Below are 24,110 nucleotides of genomic sequence, written 5' to 3'. Positions count from 1 at the left end.
AGAAGAATGACCGGCGTTTGAAAGTTATTTGGAAGACATAAAGACTTTGACGATAAGTTTCCTCAGTTCAGAGATTATTCATGTACCTCGAACGGAGAATTTACAGGCGGATAGTCTCGCACGCAGTGCCAGAAAACAATCGTTTTTCGTCGTTCACATGGATGCAGAGTTATCAGTTTGGTTTGCAGAGTCAGTATGAGTCTGTTTAAACTGATGACAAAAAAAAAATTTAATTTAACCTTTACAATATATCTTTGTCATCAGTATAAACACACTCGATTAAAACTCTGCTAAACCAAAATAGGACTTTAAGTCTATAAAGATAAAATGAGCCAGTTGATTGCGAGCACCTCGAGCAAGACTATCCGCTCGTATGTTTTTAGTCCTTGGAACATGCGTGAACTCGAAAGTTACAAAACTTTCTTGGATCCATTGGATTTCTTCTAAGTAAGTTGCAAAAGCATGTCATTCTTCTGGTTCCGTAACCATCTTGACCAACTGAGAACAATCCATTGCAAACATCACATGAAATTGTCATAAGTTTCTCATACATTCCATTGCCCATAAATTCTTTGAATTCCACATGGAATGGAGATAGACTATTTCTTGTATTCCTTGCCCTCACCAAACCATCAAAGCCCTCAAGTGTGCTATAGACTTCTTCGTGTATTCCTTGCCCTCACTAAACCATCAAAGCCCTCAAGTGTGTTATACCAACCATGTATAGAGAAAGCTTATATATCCTTCTATGAGCCGTATATGAAGCTCTACCTTCCTATCGAGACAAATTTTTATTTTCCTCCTCCATAGTCTGTGAGGTTACTGTCTGCGCTACATGTTGTATCAATGGATTTTGAGCCGCTTTCCAAAGTATTGCTTGTGTATCTGCTAACCAGAGGGTATCCTTGGGGTCTATATCAAATCCATTAAAGATCTTATCATTTCACCCTTTCCAAATATACCAAAAAATTAGGTGAATTGTGCATTTCTATGTAAGGTGTAATCCTCCAAAAATAGTCCATATTCGCGAAAACAGATTGCATGGGAAAGCTTCACGGTGAGTTCGGAATTCTGGATTAGGCCCATACATGAATGGCTGAAGGGCATTCAAATAGTATGTAGTTGATCGTTTCTTCCTTTGCTCCACATCTTTCACAAAGTACACCACATGTTATCCTTCTACTCCATATATTCTTTCTCATTGATAAAGAACCTGAAACAATTTTTCAGATAAAATATTTCAATTTTGGTGGGTGTTTTATTGTCCATAAGTGAGCTCATAGGGCCTTTGTATCTAGGCCAGAAACTGTAGGCGATCTTGCTCTATTTGGGTAGAGATGCTTCACCTTATATCCAGACTTAACCGTATACTTTCCTGATTGTGTAAAGTGCCTTCCATCTTTATATGTGATCTGGAATCGACTTAGTGACATACTTTCAATCAGCATTGCATTCTCCGATTCCACTAAGTGATTAATAACCTGAACTGAATTCCACATACGTGATGTAGGGTTGATGAGCTTATCTACCGTAAGCGCATGATCAAAGTGAGCTAATTTACTATTTGCCTGTCTCTGGCGGGTGGATAGCATCCAAAGATCATTCCATACCGAAATAGATGATCATATTCCCACCCTTTTGATTAGCCATTTGCTAATCAGAGATCTAGCTGATACAATACTTTGCCTACCATACGATGACGAGTAAGATGGTCTCCAATGGGATAGTCTATCTGAAATACCAATGATATACCATGGATTTTACCACATTTTGACCATGGTATAAGTCCTTGGAGTCTATTTTAGAGTCTTTTTAGGTCCAAGCATGTTTGGAGTAATGTGGAGATTATGGAGCATTTTAGAACTTATAGATGAGGAAACTTGTAGCTGTTCAAGAAATCAAAGTCAAGCCCATAAGTTCCACGTTTTACTCTCAAATCTGTTAGGGAATTTTTGTGTAGGATCTTTGTGAGTACTATGTGTTGGACCGAGATTTGGTACAAATCTCTTCCATTAATATTGGGCGTTAATTACTATTCTAGATAGAGTCAAATATGTTAGTTGTCGACCTCCTAGAATCTCGGCCTCATTAAACGTGAGAATAAGTCAAAGCTAAAGATGAGGAGCACGTGTAACAACAAAAGAATATGAAGAGAAAGTCCTATAAAAGGACAAGAAAGTGATCTTCACAAGGATACCACTTTTGGAGCTCACGAGGGTTCACAACCATGAATAAAATTGTTCACGATCTTCCTATTTAATTAAAGAGGATTATGGCTTATTGAGGGATAGAGCGTCATTCACCTGAGACCATATCATTTTTCACCACCATCCCGATAACGTCTATGTAATGCTCACAACGTCGAATTCTCTCCACTACAACAAACAAGACATGAGTCCTTATTCGCCGATATTGAACCCTGAGTTCTTAAAGACTTCCCGACCTAATTCAAATGACCTCTCGTCCAAGATGGTAAGAGATAAACCGACGTCTCTCTCGAGAACCGAAGAAGCCGATGTCACGCTCGAGACCGGTGAAACCGACATCTCTTTCGAGATGATGATAACCGAACTACGTTTAGACTTGATCCCTTGACGGGTACGTAGGCAGCTTGATCCTGAGTTCAGTCACGATCCTTGCTTCTCTCGATATCTCTATGATATTCGACCTACGAATATAGTCCATTTTCGACGACTCAGACCTGATTATATCGTTGTGTTCTGAGGATATTGTAGCCCACGTTATTTCTTCCCTAATTTTTACAATCAAACACTATCAAATACTTAGTGTGGATTTTAGGATCTACATTTTGGCGCCGACTGTGGGGAAGAGAAACGAAAAACATCCTTGCTAGGAACCCGATCTATGGCTTGTAAGCACGAAAGTGGATCCATCTTATATGGTGTCCAATATCGCGACAAACGAACCATCCCATCACGATGACATCGATCTTACTAGATCGTAACTAGAAACGAAACATGAGATTCAATTCCGACTTCAGCCAAATCGAATCTCTGTTACTGATAAAAATAATTCATCTCGCCGAATTTCACTGATAATGTCCTCAAACCGCAGGAGACCGACGACGAGATCTGGTCCAGTCAAATGATCGCCCAACACGAGAGAGGTTGCTAACCGAACAGATGCATCAAAGCGATTATCAACAGAAGATGGTCTTAGAACAAAGCGAAGAAAAATGTCTTACCACGAATCAAGCAGGAATCCTCAATCAATAGATGATCAAAACCAAGGAAGAATCTAAAGACGCCGAAACGCAATACCTTGAGCACGTTTCGGAATGTGTACAAAAAACTAAGTATGACCGACCCTCGATAGCTCGATATCTGTATCGAAGAGACGTCTAGAGACCGGAGTTCTCCACTTTCCAAAGAAGAAGAGTACGGGCTCTTAAAGACCACTAATGTGCTCGTTATTTTCTTCATGACACGGTCACGTATTTGACCAAACCAGAATCTTTCCTCCAGCAAATCAGCTCAACGAGACTTCCCATCTGAGGATGGAGAAAATCGTAAACAAACAGAAATATATTATTATGATTTCATGATAATGAGGATCTTCTTCCACCAAAAATAAATGATAGTCCTTTGTGCCCTGTGAATTGGTTTTGACTTCCTCTTTTATGATGATTACACCATATCTCTCTTGGAGCAAAACACCGACAAGGAAACAAGGAATATCCTCACCACCGTTTGATGGAAAGGTGACAAACGATAATTCGTGGACCTCAAGGAGCCAAAACCGTAGACATCTTTCACTATGAAGACTTCTCCACTTCCCAAAGAAGTAGCACGAGCCCCTAAAGACTTCTTTGGTTCAACGAGAGAAACAACACCGAAGGTAACACATGTCTTTCACTCGATTATAAAATAAAGAAATAGCCTATTCCACCACGTGATTGGTTGGACGAGAAGGAGAAAAATTTATATCAAGCCTTCAGTGCGAACACATCTCCGTAGAAGGTTAACGTTTATCAACAAAACTCAAGGAAGGAATATAGCTGTTTCACGTCGATCGGTCTCGCTGGAGACCAATGAAACCAACATCTTGTCCAAGGAGATAATTGAAGAAACCGGGAGACTGATGAAGCCAACGTCTCACTCGAGACAACGAAACTGATAAAGCTGACATCTTGCTCGAGACCGATGAAGGGAAACGCTTCGCTCGAGACTGAACTAACATCTTGCTCAAGACTGATGAAATCATCCTCCCGACCTGGTACGATCTATCATTCATTAAACCATGTCTGCCTGGACGTGATTATTAACAACAAAACAATTTAGACTATTTGAGAAGGGAAGACACTCGATTCTATGTATGATGCACAAAGTAAAAACGTGTCCATATTAAAACGAGAAACGAATCATATTTTCATTTTAATCTTGAACAAAGATACAAACTTTTCAAAGAAGAAGAGCCTGAGTCTTAAAGCCCATTTGCATGTTCGCCGTTTGCTTCACGAGTCAAATACGGTAACGTATTTGGCCAGAATATAATCCTTCATCCGACAAACCAACTAGACAAAACCAAGAATGGAGAGAAATATTAGCAGAACGATATTACTACCTTGAGAATAAAAATCTTCCACTACAAGAAATTCGTGTTTTAATAGCAGGACAACATAGTGTTTTTTCCGATTGTGCTATGGTTGGCATACGCGTAGTTTTAACATAGCGTTTGTATATTCGGAAACGCTATGATAGAGTGGTATATTTAGAAATGCTATGATAGCTTATGGTTTAATAGCAAAACATAATAAAACATTATGTTTGCCTTTTGAATCCCTAAACCCTAAACAAGTTTTTGCATCCTAAACTCTAAATACAAAACTTAACTCTACTATTTTAACAAAACTTAAATTTAACTCCAAATCTTAAATATAAGCTAAAAAATCAATCTTTTAGAAAAATTAATCTCAAATCTTAAATTTAATACTTCCAAACTTTTAACCCTCAAACCCTATACCTAAACCTTTATTTTAAGTTCCAAACTCTAAATATAGTCTCTAAATAAAACTTTTTAAAATTTAATGCATCAATTTTAAAATTATAAATCATAAAATATTAATTTTATTTATATATGTAATTTACACTAATTATATATAAATCTTAAATTTATTTACATATATACTTTATATAAATGCACTTGTATGGGATTTTTAGATAAAAATGAAATATAGTCACTTTGTTAATGTTATATATCATTAACTTTATAAATGTAAATGATAATTTATGTTTTATATAAATAAAATTAGTTAACCATAAAATTGTAATTTCTAAAATAACTATTAAATATAAACAGTTTTTGAGTGATTAATTTTCAACCATTGATTGCTTTTAATCCAATTGTCACAAATCAATTTTACTCAATCCTCGTCATTTCTCTTTATTGGCCAATCTATCAAAATTAGGATTACAATTTGAGGCCATTGATTGTTTTGATCTTGTGGCCTAAGATCGATCTTCTTTCTTATGATAGTTTTTTTTTCTCAACTCTCTCTTGCTATACTAAATTCACAAAGTTTTTTCTTCTCCTTATCTAGAGAGTCAAGTCTCCACTCCTGTCTTATCCTCTGGTTCATCCTCCTCGAAGCTTTGTCATCCACAACAGAGAGCATACCAAGAGTCACAAAGAACCCTAGACGGCCACACAAACAAACCTCTCCGACGGTATCAGCATCTGTGTGCTGCTGAAGCTTCCCCTGCTCTCTCTCTCTCTCTCTCTCTCTCTCTCTCTCTCTCTCTCTCTCTCTCTCTCTCTCTCTCTCTCTCTCTCTCTCAATTTTACTCAATCCTCGTCATTTCTCTTTATTGGCCAATCTATCAAAATTAGGATTACAATATGAGGCCATTGATTGTTTTGATCTTGTGGCCTAAGATCGATCTTCTTTCTTACGATAGTTTTTTTTTCTCAACTCTCTCTTGCTATACTAAATTCACAAAGTTTTTTCTTCTCCTTATCTAGAGAGTCAAGTCTCCACTCCTGTCTTATCCTCTGGTTCATCCTCCTCGAAGCTTTGTCTTCCACAACAGCGAGCATACCAAGAGTCACAAAGAACCCTAGACGGCCACACAAACAAACCTCTCCGACGGTATCAGCATCTGTGTGCTGCTGAAGCTTCCCCTGCTCTCTCTCTCTCTCTCTCTCTCTCTCTCTCTCTCTCTCTCTCTCTCTCTCTCGTAGCTTCCGTGAGTTCTGTGGTTTTGATTCCTGTTAGATTAGTTTTTTTTTTTGAGAGCAGAGAAATAGATCTTGTCTTTCCAGATCCTTTATATTCAAGAGATTCAGAGATGGTGAGTGATAAACAGAGATGGCATAGCAGCGTCAGTGGCAAGGTGGAAAATGGAGCACTAGTGGCAAGGTGGAGCACCGGAGGAGATAGAGGAAAAGGATGACGGCGGTGGCCCGAGCTTCTCTCCGCTGAGACAGAGAAGACAGGGGAAGAGGAATCTGGTGGTCATGGGCTTGCGGTGAGGAGGCGACGGAGAATCTGGTGGTCGCGAGCAGAGTGGAGGTCATGGGGCTTGTGGCGAGGATGCGACAGAGAAGCTGGTGGTCGTGAGAAGAGATGGTGGTCATGGGGCTTGCGGCGAAGAACGGAGAAGTTGGCGAGGAAATTAGGTTTTGATTAGGGTTAATAAGATGAGAGTTAGATTAGATATTTTTAAAATATCTGGTTATTTTTAAAATATAAGAACTGTGGAATATCTTTTAGGTTTAGTTATATAACAATTTTAATTTGTAAACCAAATTCGAGTATTTTGTAAATCAAAATTAATTTATTATATATTTTAATTTTATTTTACGATTAATTTTTTTTAAAATTTTTTATCAATGTAAATAATAGTGAAAAATAGACGCCATTAAAAACAATTTAATTGCATATATAAAAGCACTATAGTATAAATAATAAGATAGCAGTACAAAAAACCACTATCTAAAGTGTCTGACATACTATGACGGGCGATGATACAGCGCTTCATAGACCGCTATCGTATCGTTAGATAGCGTTTTTTGGCCACTAACAATAGCCTTTTTTCTTGTAGTGTTCTTCCACCCTCTTGTCAGACAAGAGCGCGAGCTCTCATAGGAAAAGGAAGAACAAGTAAAAAAATCGTCATACTTCTATCACAATGAGATGGGATCACCACTACAATAAGTTTGAGAGATTTACCGCAAACGACTTCCCAAGGCTGAAGAGCTCGTGAGTTAAAGAGAATTCCCCTCGCTCAGCAAGAGCAGCGACTTTGATGATTACTTCATTCCCACGTAACTGAAACATTATGTTTTTATAATGGTTAAACGCTTCCCCCACCACTCGATTATTCAACGAGAAGAAGACGAGATGCATTTCTTTACTACTCTTCACAAAGAATACGTTTTTTTCTATTCGCTGAAGATAAGAAAGTTACGAAAACAAACCTGCTCATACTGATGAATGAGGGTAAGAGCTCATTTTCATATGATGATATTTACATGAACTCGATCTCTTGCTCAAGACCGATGAAGCTAATATCTTGCTCGAGATCGATGAAGAAAGCTTCCGACTGAAGGCAACAAAATCGATGTCACAATCGAGATGATTATAAATCGAATCATAAGAGACTTGAACCAGGGTTGCTACCCACGCGACATCCATGAATGAAAGCTCACAAGTTGGGCAACCACGACTACAAGCACTCCTCTCTCACCTTCCAGCGAAGAAGAGTTATCACCGCTCAAGAGAAAACATTTAAAAGATCACCATACTCCTATCATCATGTGATTGTTGGCGTTAAATGATTATAATTGTTTATAGAAGAAAGATATTCAATAATTGATATTTGTCGCACGAAAAGAAAACGAGAAGTGGATGTGCATTATAAAAAGACGACCAGGAAACTCTCGTTAGCTAACGAGAGCCAAATACAGTCATGTGTTCGATGGAAGCAGTTCTCTCCCATCACGAACATATTCCAACAAGATCTCAAGTTGATGATACACCATTTCGTTACGATCTTCCTACAACATAAGAAAATCTCTGTATTCATTATAATAAGAGCCGAGATCATATTATAACTATGATAGACGAACAAGGGTACAAGTTCTTCTATCATGATCACGATGTTGAACTCGTTAACCAAAACTGACGTACCATTCAAAACCGACGAAGCCGATGGCTTGCTCAGGACCAATGAGGAAAACTTCTCATTAAAGAAAAGGGAGCTCGGAGTCATGATTAAAGGCTTCACCTCACTTGAAGAACTAGGGGGAAAACATCCCGCCAAAGGATTTTAAATAACCTGGTTATTGTCAACCCTTCAACAGTTGGTTTGTTCAAAAGGAAAGAAAAGAGTCGAGAGACATTTCCAACAAACAGAGGTTGTGAATTAAGACAAAGGTCCCACTACGAAGACCAAAGATCAAAGATAGACACTATTAACAATCATATCATCTCGACGACTTGTCCTATTTGAGCGCAACTGACGTAACACGATCAAGCCACAGAGAATCTCTAGGTTCTCCCAAATTTTCCATTTTACGATCTGTACATTTCAAGACCGTAGAAGCATCTCGACAGCACCGCAATCTAAATCAGACCACCACAGCCTAAGTCTCAATAGACTGGGCAAAGATTGGATCAGCTAGCTCGAACGCGAAAGCCTACCAGTTCGCGCTCCAATCAATTTGACCTACCAAAGGCAACACAAAAATCCCTCGAGCTATCGAGTTCCCGAAACCCTAATGACGCAGATACGTACTGTATGAAACACATATCCACTATCATTAAGCAAATACAGATCTTTCATCCGAGTTAAAAATAGACAGACTCGGCCTCTAACAAGCTCGTGAAACATGAACGATCGACAAGTCGCCGTTCTCCAATAATGGCATCGAGTTCTATCTCTGATGCAGAAGCTCGAGGAGCTGAAACTGGATCTTGCTCCAAGAAAACAATGAGTCATATGTCCATGGAACCTTAGCAGCTCAGTGGCCAAATTCGACTCTTCAAGAATATCGACCAACACAATTCCCAAAGAGCTGAAGTCAAGGAGCCAATGAAACTTTTCACTCTCAGATCGATAGTGAGCTTTTGAACAAGCTCTTATCATGCCTCCAGAAATATATTGAGCATGATATCAAGCAGATTGAAAAAAAATACCGGAGAGGCGCGAAGAAAGCTCAAGCCTTGCATTCTACACTCCTTAAGTGACAAATCCATCCACTTCATTATGAAAAGAGCCATCGAACGCCTGACTTCAAATGATTTCGAACTACTTAAAGGGCCAGTATATCCCTTTCCATTGAAGAAGCAAATAGATTTTATCTATAACGAATCGTGGAAAATAACAAACAAAATCCAAAGCATCACTAAAAGGCTCCGACAACGAAATCATTTCCTGTTAAGGAAAACGATAAATTTGGACAAACCACGCAGAAATATTCTAAGATCACATGTCTAAACGATATTTCCAAACAAAAGCAAAGCCGCAAGAGGCAGTACGCGCTACATGGTCCACGACGGCGTACTATGAATTGTGCACATATTAAGTTAATAATTCACAGCCGCATTAACTTCTCCTCAACTACACAAGGAAAAACCGATCAAACATCCAACAACATTTCTTCTCCGCTAGATCGCAGTCGTTAAAACCATAACACACCCATGTCGGTAAACAATTATCTTTAATCTATTTACACATAAATACATTGCATCAGAGAATAGATTCTCGCATTACTTTTACAACTTATATATTATCAATTTCAAATCACTATTTCAATCACAAGTTTCATAAATAAACTTATATAACCGCAAAATGTTTTATACATTATTCTCACGCTACCAGTAGCTCGAACTACTATTGAGATTCACTTTTCGGTCTCAATTGGCTCGAAATATCCTTAAACTCTATTTTCAACTTTAAACAAGCTCAAACTCTTAGCGAGTTTTACCACATGGTCTCAAACGACCCAAACTCTCATCGACCGTATCAAAAACAACACCTATAAACCATGTCTTTAGGCCACCGCTGGCCCGCGAGTTAGATTCCTGATCAGCTTCTATCTCGCAAAACACCTTGAGGACGAGGATTATAACTTGCTCCTATAACCAAACCAAAGTAAAAGTTCGACTATCGACATGTAGCCAATCATCTCGCATTGACTTGATGATTCGTTGGGATTACAACACGTATACACAAACAAAAAATAATTACATAAACCGAATCGACACATCAAAAGCTCATAAACAGAAATAAACTTGCTAAAAAAAAATTTTCAACGAGAAATCAAAGTAACTCTCCATACTGCTTAAAATCAGCGACTCCATTGGTAAGCTCGACCCACATTAATAAAACCGTGAGCTCAATCTAATTTCCATCTCTCGTACGACGTCTCCAACAGGTTACTTCGAACTCTTGTCTTAACCCATAAACATAAACGAAGTCGATCATTTAATGATCAAACGAATTGATGCAATACATCCAGCAACCTGGATCAGATCCGTACTTTGATCATTAAAGAATTAAGATCAAACGACCTCAAGAACTCTCTGGAGGAAAGTCGATTCGGAGCCATGTGGCTTCAGATGTTAAAAGACTTTTCCGTTCTCCGACCTCGTCACCTTACTCGAAGAACTGGGGGGCAAATGTTGGACCGAGATTTGGTACAAATCTCTTCCATTAATATTGGGCGTTGATTACTATTTTAGATAGGGTCAAATATGTTAGTTGTCGACCTCCTAGAATCTCGGCCTCATTCAACGTGAGAATAAGTCAAAGCTAAAGATGAGGAGCACGTGTAACAACAAAAGAATATGAAGAAAAAGTCCTATAAAAGGACAAGAAAGTGATCTTCACAAGGATCCCACTTTTGGAGCTCACGACCATGAGTACAATTGTTCACAATCTTCCTATTTAATTAAAGAGGATTATGGCTTATTGAGGGATAGAGCGTCATCCACTTGAGACCATATCATTCTTCACCACCATCTCGATAACGTCTATGTAATGCTCACAACGTCGAATTCTCTCCACTACAACGAACAAGACACGAGTCCTTGTTCACCGATATTGAACCCTGAGTGCTTAAAGACTTCCCAACCAAACTCAAACGACCTCTTGTCCAAGATGGTAAGAGATAAACTGACGTGTCTCTCGAGAACCGAAGAAGCCGATGTCACGCTCGAGACCAATGAAACCGACATCTCCTTCGAGATGATGATAACCTAACTACGTTTAGACTTGATCCCTTAACGGGTACTTCAGTCACGATCCTTCCTTCTCCCGATATCTCTATGATATTTGACCTACAAATATAGTCCATTTTCGACGACTCAGACCTGATTATATCGTTGTGTTCTGAGAATATCGTTGCCCACGTTATTTCTTCGCTAGTTTTTACAATCAAACACTATCAAATACTTAGTGTACATTTTAGGGTCTACACTATGGAACGATGGACAAGCCCTGTCTTTTGTAAGGATTAACGAAATGAGACTGAAAGAGATGCTTTATTAGAGCAAAAAGAAGGAACTACAATAGATTGGTATATAAACCCTAGTTCTAGCCGCCTAGCTCTAGTCTCTTAGTCTCGAAGTGTCGATCCCCTGTTCTAGGGTTCGGGCTCCCCTTATATAGTCGTCTTTAGGTCGGTTCTAGTTGGCCAATTGGGTTAAACTCTTCCATATTTGGAAATATGGAAGGATCCCCATATCGGAAGGTTTCCATTTTACCCGGAGGAAGAGATGGTCGCAGGGGTCGGACCTGGAGCGTCTTCTAGTAGGGACCCGGAGGCTAGTGTCCTGCCCGGGGGTCTGGAGAAATTCAATACCTGAGTATTTTTCCCCAACAAAATCCAATGGAGGCTCTGAGGACAACCTTCTATGCAAGCTCTTCAAGTACTCTTTAGCATGAGATGCTTCATATTTTCATTAAGCAGTTACCACCAGGATCTCTTACATTCTGGACTGACATAAAAAACGCCTTTCTGCGTAATTTCTTTGATGAGGGGCGATTCCAGGAGTTGATGAACATGATTTTTACATTCACACAGGAGCATGCAGAGTATTTCAGAACTCCTGGATTAGATTCATGCAGTATCAGAGAGACTGTCCACACCATGTGTCCAATGAAGTACATCTGCTTAGTATCTTCTTAATAGGCATCGTTTTGGTTTACCATAAGGCTCTATACACAGCTAGTGAGGGACACTTCAACACTAGGCTTATTGAGATATTGACATCTAGCAATAGCACTAAGAACACTAATTTTGAGAGGAATAAATCAGCTGCTAACTTAGGAAAGGAGCAGATGGATGGAGTTAAGGAAAATCTGGACAATGTTCATAAGCTTTTCAAGAAGCAAGTTAGCTTTGCGAAAGATGTGGAAGCGGTAGATGTCGACAGTGACAAGGGCGGCGAGGAAGATGTGAACTACATCAGTGGTACTGATTTTCAGAGTCAGAGATTTGAGAATCAGAATGGAAACATGAACTTCGGTTGCGCTGGCCAGAGGAGTAACTTCAGCATTAACCAAGGCTCACAGAATCAGAAACCCTTCAACAATAGCAACAACATGAACTATGGAACTTCTTTACCAGAATCCTGCACCAACTCAAGAAAGCAACATTTAAGGAATAATTTATCAGGTTTTTGAGGGTCAGCAAAAGCTTAGAATGGATTTCAATGGGAAGATAGATGATGTGTACACCAATCTGAATAACAAATTCGAAGCTCTCAGCACCCATGTGAAGAAACTGGACACTCAGGTGGTTTAGACTAGTGAAGTTGTGACGAGAAATGAAGCGCTGATTAAAGGAAAGAATGAGATTGGACAGAAGCAACATGTGAATACCATCATAGGAGATGATTTCTGGCCAGTGGTGAAGCAGCATGAGAAGCTCCATAAAGAAACTTTGAAGTCGAAAGTTCTATGTCTTTTGACAGCTCGCACTGGTGTCGGTCGACCTATGGCTGAGCACTGATCGACACCCCTGCTAAATCCTTGGGATCTTGTGAAACGGAAAGCATTGTTCGACACCACACTGATATCGATCGACACTCACATGTGACGTATCGTGTGCGTTCACTAAGCGTCAGCGAAGATCGTTTGAATACAGCTCGATACCCATATTAGTCAACAAAAGAGCCAACATTGAACACCAGTCACCAACTGTAGAAGTCCCATACTTCTAAGAGAAAGAAGAACAAGGTACCCAAGCATCTAAAGATAGAGGCTAATGAGAAGAAAATTGATTGTTTACCTAGAGGATACTAAGGATCCCTGTAGAAGTTCCATTCGATGAGGCTTTTTACACCTACAGACTCTGGATGTTTTTTAGAGAAAGCGGAGAGACAGAAGAGGACATTGACCATATGTTCCATCAGATCAGAAAGAAGATGAAGCAAAGAGTTGTATTGAAGAAGAAAAGTGACGCAAGGAAGTTTGTGGTATCCTGCATGATTGGAGGTTAGAGCTATCCCAATGCACTATATGATACATGTTCTTTAGTCGGGATCATGCCTAGGGTGATGGCAGATCAGCAGATTCTGAAAATAGAACGTTCCGGCGATTCATTCAGTTTTGCGGATTGCTCTAAGGTGAATTCAGTAGGAATTGTCAAAACCTCCAGGTACAAATCGGCAATGCCCTAGTTTCTGTGGACTTTCATGTTATGGATATTCAAATAGACTTAAACTCTTCTCTACTATTCGAGAGAGTCTTCATGGTTACTGTAGGAGTTGTTTGCAATATGAAGACAAATCATATGTGTCTGACACTCATATACAATAATGCACTACATGAAATGTGAGTATTAATAGCTGGCGTTAAACGCTATTAGTTCGTTTTAATAGCGTTTTCTAAAACGCTCTGACAGCGCCCGTTATTGTAAGTCTGGCCCTTTTGATAGTGAATCTTTCGGATGCTATAGTTAAATGAACAACGATAGCGATAATTTCTATGCAATTGTTAAATATTTATAATAACATGATACAAATGTTTATTAAATTGATTTATATAGTTAACATTTCTTTATTATTTAAATTGATTTATACAAATTCCTTTTATTATATAATTAGCATTTTATATATTAGAGTCGAAAATTAATTAAAAATTAAACCACCAAATATAATTAATTATGGTTTACAAATAAATTCTGCTTTACAAAACCCGGTTTGCAAATGTAAACCTAAAAAGATTAACCTAATAAAAAAATTAACCCTACATCTAAACTTTTTGCCGTCAACTTCAACTCCTTCATATTCTTCATCTTTGAGGCCGACACCACCAGCCAAGAACACCACACAGTAAAGCTTATTCAGCCTCCTCCACCGCGCTAAGCTACCATTGACGAAGTCGAGACGACCACTGACGAAGTCGAGACGACCACTGACGAAGTCGAGACCACCACTGCTGATGCCGAGACCACCATTGTTGACGCCGAGACCACGACCACAAGTACTTGTCGTTGTTAATAGAAGACCAAAAAGCACCTCATGTACAAGCCTGTAACAAGAACACAAAAAAGTTAAACTAAGATCTGTATAAAAGTTCAAGCAGTTATGAACGTCTACTTGTGCTTGGATAAGATCTGTATAAAGGCAGAATCTTATAGGATTTCTCATTTGATGAGAGTAACATCATCCAACCGTCGAGAGAGATGGAGAGAAAAGCAGATCTTCAGTTTATCAAAGAAATCCGGTCAAAGGAGACCTAATACAGACAAAAGCACATCTGAGCCAGTGGGATCCGACTAATCAAACCCCCAGGAGAAGGAGTTCCTCTCCACGCGTCTCCACTCGCCTCCAAACCAAAGATCTAAACCCTCCAGAGAAAAGGAATCTAGAGTACAGAAAAGAGCCTAACAGAGATGAACTAACAATAGAAAGACGAACTTTAGGGCGAACTAGAGAAAGAGAGAAGAGAAAAGATCAAGTCTCGAGGAGAGAAAGAAGAAAAAAATTAAAAACAATTAATTAAAGTAGGTTAATTTAAGCTTTTAGATCGATACTCATCAACGGCCATGATTAAATATGGGTGATCCCATTTTTCTAAATGAACCAATCAGAAGAGAACGATTGGGGACCTTTAGATTCAGTTTAATGAATGACCAAGATTGTGATCCACACACTTGTATCTAATTGGCTCATATTTGCAATCCAAATATTTATTTATTAACTAGTGAGTTTTTTTCCTTTGTTTTTGTACTTTTTTTTTCTTTCTTAATGGTTTAGTTTAAATGTTTGGAAGCTATAATATGAAAAAAAAACAAAATAATCTATAATTTAAATTTTAGGATTAAAAATGTATATACTTTAACATTAAAATGAAAGGTGATCCACACCTTTGTAAAGTGAATATCAAGAAAAATGAAATGATATGTGATTAGGGTTAAGGGTTTGACATTAAAATTTTAAAACTAGAATTGAAAGATTAATTAGATTTATGTTATAAGTTTGAAAAGATAAGATTTATGACTTTGTATGTAGGGTTTAAGCTTAGGGGCTATGGTATATGATTTAGGGTGAAGTTTAGAGTTTAAGTATTAAAAATATATTTGGTTGTAAAGCTTGAAGTTTGGAATATAGACTAAAAGTAAGATTTAAAATAAAATTTGAAAATTTTAGATTATACTTTATATTTAGGATTTAGTGTTTTAAGTTTTAAAATATTAATATGACCTAAACCCTAAACATAAACCCTAACTCTAACCCTAAACCCTAAATTTAATCTTTAAAACCATTTTTTGTAATTGTAAAAAAAAGTAGATAAAATAGTTATTTTCATAAAAGTTATGGTATTTCTGCATTTTATTTGACTAATGGCATAAGAAATTAAAGTAAGTGTTTTGGAGTTTAAATTTAATACTTTGCTATCATCATAAAGCCTAACGAAGTTCTCTGCATCTCTCAATAGCTTTGTCAGTCTTTTAACACATAAACACCAAACCAAATAACTTGATGAATCAACAAAGCAGTTTACGTTTTCTGAACTAAACAGCAAGAAGCAGATCCAACATTATACAACCAATATCTATTTCACGAATCTTAGATTTCCTTCTTCCTAGATTCAAGAGCTTTAAACTAAAGAAAATACTTAACCACAAGCCAATTGCTAAGCGAAGAACCCAGAACAGAGCAACACAACAACAACAAAAAATCTAACACAAAAACAACAAAAACCTACCACAACGTTTCCTTGCTCTTCAACCCTTGAGGCGATGGGAAGGTCACGGGTTGACCTAAGCAGTGAAGCGTGATGAAGCGACGCTTTCTTGAATTCGCCTTGCTTCAAGACTATGAGGCGGTGACCCCCCAAACAAACGGCCCCAACCAGACCGGAATTTCTTAAGAAGAAAAAGACGTAGCAATGAGGATCATGTTTATTAATAATCAGAAGTGCTTCAACACATAAGAAACTCACCACGATCATCATCATCATCGGCCGCACCACCATGAAGCATTGTCTTCACTTTCCGGTGAGCAGAGGCAGCTAGCACCACCACCACCACGCCGTGCCTCCTCTGTGTTCAAGCTGACGACTACTAACTCTGCTCACGACAACCCTTCATGTACCAAAAAAAACAAAACAAAATGAGAGAGAGAGAGAGAGAGAGACAGCTTGACAGGTGAGGTTTATGGCAAAGAGAGGCTAAGAACTTCCCCTTTATTCATCTCCGACGAGCTGTACCAACGAAGCCTCGTCCTGCAGAACCACTGTGATACAAAAGAATCAATCCATAAATGAAGAAGAAAGACATGGATTATTGATTATCAGAAGAAAGCACATATAATTACATCTGAGCGAGCCATATATTACAAAACGAGCTCAAACATACAAGAACACACACCAAGCTCCGAAATCAAGAACAACACAAAGCTAAAACAAGCCACAGCAGTTACCAAACTATACTCATTGATTATGTACAGACAATGAAAAAAAGACTTTGTTGGTAGCGGCTCTTCAACATAGAGAGAAAGAGAATCTGAACCGTAGCACAAAGAAAACCAGAACACAGAGAGAACCATAAATCGAAACCCTAGACACATAAAAACAGATTGAAAGACTCAGGAAAAATCAAACCAGAGATAAGAACAATCTTAATCGAGGACTAATCAGAACAATCATTTATCCCCAATTCAAAACACTAACACTGAAACCAATTGAAATCCTACTCGATGACTAATACATAACAATAAATATCAGAAGAAGAAGAAAGAGAGAACGAAGATTCGCGAGTTATCTAGTGGAAGCCATGAGGATTCTGGTCGGAGGAGAGAACGAGAAGGAGAGTCGGGGGAAACTGGTTGGTGTCGAGAGAGAAAGATTGGAGAGTCCGACAGTGAGAGAAAGTTTTGTTTTTTTCCTAATAAATGCAGAGAGGAAAAGTACTTTGTGACTTAATGATAAAATTGGCAAATTAACGTGGATATTTTTTTTATTTTCCCGCGATAACAAATATAGCGTTTTAAAATGATAAACGCTATTAAAAAACCAAGTATTGATATACAATAGCAGAATTGTTATAAACGCTATAATCTTATGCTATTAATACTCACATTTCCTTTAGTGATGTTTTTTATGATCCAGTTGGAGTAATCAACGAACATACCCCCTACATTATGATAGGAGATGATCCAGGATTTGTGGCAGTAATTATGATTCTGGGCGTAGAGCGTGAAGATGACGGCGAAGTGTCGATCGACACCCAACCAGTATCAGTCGACACTCCTACGAGTTTAGGGTTTAGAGAAAATTTGCTGGTTGAAGACGCCACTCCACCTGGGAGAAAGATCTTTGTAGTATCACCAAATGAGTATAAAGTTTACAATAATGAAGAAAGTAATGCACAGACTATGGATGGACGGATCATCAATGTTTCAGAGGAAGACATAGAAATAATACATGAGATGGCAGATAGTTTGGGAGGTCGTAATCTCAGTATACCACAATATGAGAGATGTTTTCAGATGCATGGATTCCATCCTACACATTTCTATCCGCCAGAACCTGCAACATAAAACAGAGATAATGTTGAAGAGTTGATTGCTGTCATTGCTACAACAAATGATAGGATGTTTTATGAGTTCTACAAAAAGATTGCATCAATGAGCAAGCGTATGGAAAAGCTGGAGCTGAAAGTGGATTATACACATGAGATCATTCAGAGGCAGCAAGAGCACGAAACCATAGGAGAAGAAGCCATTAAAAGCTTCGTTGGTACCTGGTTCGAGATGAGCAAGCACTACAAAAAATGGGTATTCATAGCACAATATTATAACATGGTTTTCTAAAGTGCTATGAAAAATCAATTTTGTGTTTTTGGTTTATATTAATAGCAGTTAAATACCGCAATTGGAAAAAATAATGAGCGGCAATCGAAAACCACTTATACCGCAGAGACTTAAGTGAAAATTAGATAAGCTCCAAAGTGGTAACATTTTTCCCTCTTTACAATAACACATTTTTATTTAATGTTCCAAAATTTGGTCTTGACAAAAAAATAGAGTTCTGTCATAAATCATGGAGTGGATTGCCATTAACCAGGCCCGGTCCAAGACCAGCCCAATACCTAGAAGATGGAGGGACGGCCGAAGCCTAGAGAGAGGAGAGAGAGAGCCGACTTCAGGAGAGAGAAAGACGGCCACAAAGCTTAGAGAAAAGGAAACCCTTTCCTTTTCTTAGTAGATGTAATCTTTCCATTATTATGTTTTAGTAGTTTTCCTATTTCCTGTTGGATTAGGATATGTACACTTTCCTTTTCTCTTTATCTTGTAATCCTTATATAAAGGAACCCCCATTGTTCATTAATAATAACACACAGAAATATTCAGTCTCTAAACACTCTATTTACAACACGTTATCAGCACGATAGACTCCAAAACCCTGAGACAAAACCTAACCTAAAATCCGTCACACATAAACCCTAATCCAGGCGCAACTTAAGATCGATCTATCTCTCAAACCCTGAGGAACCAGACGACGAGCTACATATCAAATTGAAGCTCTTGACGAGACGAATCCATCAGCGAAAACCTTTCATCGATCCGATCGAAGACGCGCCCACACTCGCAGAAAAAATACACGGCGCCGTCTTGGTCTTTTGGAAACCCTAATTCCGGAAAAACCCCAAATTGTTCTTGCTTGCGTTCCGGCTTACAAACACCCAATCAGCTCTAGCCCTAAGGTGTTCCTGATACTAGACGACCTCAGTTTCCAGTTCACATCACAGCCAGTTTGAGTTCCCAATCAACCCGCTCGCGAACTCAAGAAGAAGACACGTCCTCGGCGCACATCCGCGACCAGACACCAAACCATCTGATCCCGATCAGACGCGTCTCGCCTCAGCACGCGACCGTTCCAGCTCGTCCCATCTCGTGTCCGTTCGAGGTTCTCTTGGTGGTCCGGGTTCTACAATCTGCAAAACAAAGGTAATCCTAATTCTGAGAACATGAATTGAACATGGTTGTTTTGTAAAGATTGAAACCCTAAAATCAGAACTCTAAAGATGAAAGCCATAGGAAAAATAGATCAAACCCTAAAGAGTAAATCGGAGCTCGAATAAGTCCGATCTCCTAAACCATAATTCGAGATTGATCCATTGATCAATTAAAATCAAAGTCTTAATGATTTTGAATCTCAAATCAAATCCCCTTGATCAAAGATCAAAGTTTTTCGAAATCCCCTAAAAACCCTAATTTTGGAAAATCGGTTTTAAATTGTTTGATTTGAACTTTGATTGATTGATTGATCACCTAGAGCTATTGATAGGATTGTTTAAATTCGAATCTAAATCACTCAAACTGAAACCCTAAAAAGTTTAAATTCGGTTTTAAAATGTCTTTGTTTGATGATTGATGATCTGAGATGTTAGGATTGATAGATTGATTAATAGATCTAATCTCAAGATTCGAAATCCTTAAGGCCTTGAAACCCTTAATCTTGATTGATATTCCTAAAGGCCTTGAAACCTTAAATCTCTCATTACTTAAAGATTGAAAGATTGATTTAAAGAATTTACATATTGAATGAGAGTTAGGTTGCTAGATCGTTTAATTCTAAAACTTAATAGATATACAACTAAGAAATAGAATTGAATCTAGATCCTGTTTTGTATATGGCCGTGTGGCCTAATGCATTGATCTCTCATTACTTAAAGATTGAAAGATTGATTTAAAGAATTTACATATTGAATGAGAGTTAGGTTGCTAGATCGTTTAATTCTAAAACTTAATAGATATACAACTAAGAAATAGAATTGAATCTAGATCATGTTTTGTATATGGCCGTGTGGCCTAATGCATTGCTCACACTTGCGGCCTTGTGCCCTTGATTGATTAAAAGCCATGTGGTTTAGTGAATATCAAAGTGACCATGTGGTCTAGTAGCCGAATGGTTATATAAACCGGATTGCATTATGATCCGATCCTTACGATCGTTGTATCACATAATAGTCGTGAGGTACAAACATCACAATGCAAAGCCATATGGCCTAAGCATCATATTGCAAAGCCGTGTAGCCTAAAGTATTATAGATAAGACTTATGAAATCATATGCACTGATTATTTAAATTAGTTGCAAGAATTCTAAAGCATGAATTTATTGATGATTTCAGATGTCGAGATTTGAGCCTTCGGATTATGCTGCCCTAGATATCTCTGGAGATAATTATCCAGAATGGGAAATGAACACTTCAATTGCCCTGAAGTCTAGAGGACTCGGGAAATGTATCATTCAAAGAAATGATGAAATTGAAAGTAAAAGGCATAGAGCCATAACAATTATGCGCTATCATCTCACTGAGGAACTGAGAAATAAGTATGAAGATATTGAGGATCCTTATGATCTTTGGATAAAACTAAAATCCATATACTCAATGGAATTATGGCGAAAAGCCATGAATGATTGGAAGATACTCAGGTTCCAGGATTTTAAATCCGTGGAAGAATACGATTCTGCTCTAATGAAAATCGCTCATAGTCTTGAACTATGTGATGAAGTGGTTACAGATAATGATCTACTGTATAAAACATATTTCACATTCCATCCAAAGGATCGGTTGCTATCATATACAGCTAAGGTTTTCACAACCTATAATGACCTATTGTCATACCTATTGGCAACTGAGCAAAGAAAGCAGAAAGTTAAAGATACCATTGACAGATTTGAGAAACTTCAGGAAAGATGCATTGAGCAACAAAACAGTGAGATGAGAGATCCTAAGGCATTGGATCAAGATGAATCCAAGAAAGCCGTGTGGAGTAATATAGATTGTGAGGCCGGCTTATATATTGACTAAAGAAAGATCTCGACATGATAATTTTATTTTAAGTCTATGATTTTGTAATTTGCTTTTGACCTACTTGATGATTCACGATTTTATATATATAAAAAAGAGTTTGCTTTGATTTCATTATATCTTGCCTGATCTTACTTGAACATATGAATGTTTTTACTGATAAAGAATTGCCTAAAGGGCATAATATCTAAGTAAGAATCGTGAAAGTAGTATAGTGAGCCTAGTAAAGAAACTATGGCTAAGGCATTGTCTAAAGGACATTAGATACACCCAATAATATGTGACCCATTGAGTTATCATAATATGGTTTCTAAGTAGAAACAATGGGCAAACAAAAGGAAACAAGTTCCTTCAGATTTTGAAAGAAAAATCGCGTAAGACCTTATAAGAAAGTGGTCGAGACTATACCTAATGATCTCTACTGATTTAAACTATGCTATAAGATCAGTATGATGAGAGGCAAGAACCGTGGTGACCATATTGAGATACACCACAAAATTTTACACTATATGGCATGATAGGATTAGCCATCCTAAAGTCTAAACTCGATGCAAAGATTGAAAAGGCACAGAGTTATCCCGTAAAAGATCTCATGTTGTGAAACATGTACATAAAGGGAAACTCATTAGGCTTAATTGTCCCAAGCACCACGAACTTATAGTATGGTCATGAGGGGGAGAGAGGATAAACCCATGATCAATACTACAAGTTCGTGTACCACTATGGTCTAAAGACCATGTTATAAATGGCTCGGCCATAAAAGGCCATTCCTCGGCTGTAGAGGCCATACCATGTTACAAATGGCTCGGCCATAAAAGGCCATTCCTCGGCCGTAGAGGCCATGTTTTAAAACGGCCAAACCATAAGGCCATTACTCGGCCAAAGAGACCATGTTATGAACAGGTCGGCCGCAAGGGCCATAACCGGCCAGAGAGGCCATTACCATAAAAGGTTCGGCCAAGTAAGCCATTATCTATAAGACTAAGATTCTAAAGTCTATAAGATTGGAAAAATTATGATTTTACATGTATATAATGATAATATGATCATATGCATCAGGCCATATAAGTGAGCATAGATATTCCCATCTCAGATTAAATACGGGTCATAAAACCAGACATACACATCTTAAGAGATTTTGAATAAACCACCACATACATATATGTGCCGTCTAAAGATGGAACCTCAGAAGAGGATTGGGAATATATGTTGGATAGGAGTATTACTTTCCCCCACGATCATAAAGAAAACTTGAGCCAAACATGGGTGATCAATATTGTGGCCAAGTACACGGATTGCATCCGTCTATCCAACAATAAAGGAGAAAGATTATAAGCTGGATAAAGAATGATAAAAAGGTTTTAAACCCATCATTGTCTTGGCAAAGATCCTCGGACTAGAGATTATAATTTAAGACGTCCAAAGAAAGATTATATAAAGCTAGCTAATTGAGAAGCTAATCGAAATGCCAGACACTGACCCGAGAAATGACTAACCAGCTTAGCACCAATGAATGTCCTAGAAAAGACATAATCAAGTTGCTATAGAGTCTATACAAGATAGACCAGTGTTCCATAAAGATAAAGGGATCTCGGATAGAAAGGAATGGTGCATGGTATGATAGATCCGAGATCATACTAGAAACCAACAAACATTGACAAAAGGCTGCGCAGCTACACATCTAAGGTACCAACCCATGTAGTCTTGGGACGCCAAGCTACTAGGTAATAAAGGTCCTGGATAATGAATCTCAAAGTGATCATATCATGTCTGGAACATAATGGAACCACATGAAAGTGTCGACACACACACACATTTGTATAAAGAATACATAAAGTTATAGCACTTGAACATAAAGAGATGAACAGGATCATGAACCCACACGAATGAGTACTCATACAATCATAAAATATCATAGAGATTAGAAAAGATAAAACGTGGAGGTTCAAGTATCTAAAAGAGAGATGGGCGTATTGGCCATATACATATACAGAAACGCCATCTGATCAACCAGTGAAATAGATGGATCTTGTGAGGTAATGAAACGTGAGAGAAGACACATGATCACGAGTTCTAGAGTGTTCATGTCTATCTAATAACAGCATTAGATTATAGCTTGTTACACCAAGGTACTCACAGAGATCAAAGGAACAGATTATAAGGAGATAAACTCCTATGTGGGGTTACTGCTACAGAATTTTCGAATTGAAAATGGTCTGGTCATAAGAAAGATATTAGATACAAACGATGTAGTAAGCAGCATATGGATCACCGGATAAATTGAAAGAACAGCTTTGTTCCTAAGCTGATTCATGGACTGAAAAGCAGCTGCCTATAGTATGTAAAATAAAGTGATCACACGCATGATCTTGGAGTTGTATAAAAGACAATCCAATACAGTCAGTTCATATTTGAAATTCCTTGTGATTATACTAAACCTAAGAGGCATAGAATAAATCTATATTGGTGCCCGGCTAAAGGCGTCCGACCCTCTGGCTAAAGGCATCCAACACTCCGACTAAAAACGTCCGGCCCATCGGCTAAAGGCATCCGGTCCTTATCCCTTGATCACGACTAGTAGAAACAAAAGATCAACCATCAGGTTGCAATCCAACATAACAGAACGGTCTGCTGCCATATAAACTCCACAAGGCAAGTAGTGGACACTTATAGACGAGGTCTATGACCCGGTCATGATTCGGCCAGATTGATACATGGTCGATGTAACCATAAATCGCCAAGTAAAGAGCAGTTGATCGTAGTGCGACTATGCACTCTAACCTATGGACATATGCAAAAAACACTATTAGCA

General features: G+C 38.2%; 1 long non-coding RNA gene across 1 annotated transcript; it reads right to left on the bottom strand.

Annotated features, from left to right (window-relative positions):
• Positions 1 to 14,101: 14,101 nt before the first annotated feature.
• On the bottom strand, positions 14,102 to 16,178 carry LOC125583961. The gene is made up of 2 exons (XR_007320968.1): positions 14,573 to 16,178; positions 14,102 to 14,504 (listed from the first exon to the last, which is right to left on the bottom strand). It is a non-coding gene; the product is annotated as an uncharacterized LOC125583961 (long non-coding RNA).
• Positions 16,179 to 24,110: the final 7,932 nt, after the last annotated feature.

Source organism: Brassica napus, chromosome C3, assembly GCF_020379485.1.
Source record: "Brassica napus cultivar Da-Ae chromosome C3, Da-Ae, whole genome shotgun sequence".
NCBI classification, from domain to species: domain Eukaryota; kingdom Viridiplantae; phylum Streptophyta; class Magnoliopsida; order Brassicales; family Brassicaceae; genus Brassica; species Brassica napus.
The sequence above is the reverse complement of the archived record's forward strand: the minus strand, read 5'-3'. Positions and strand labels throughout refer to the sequence as shown.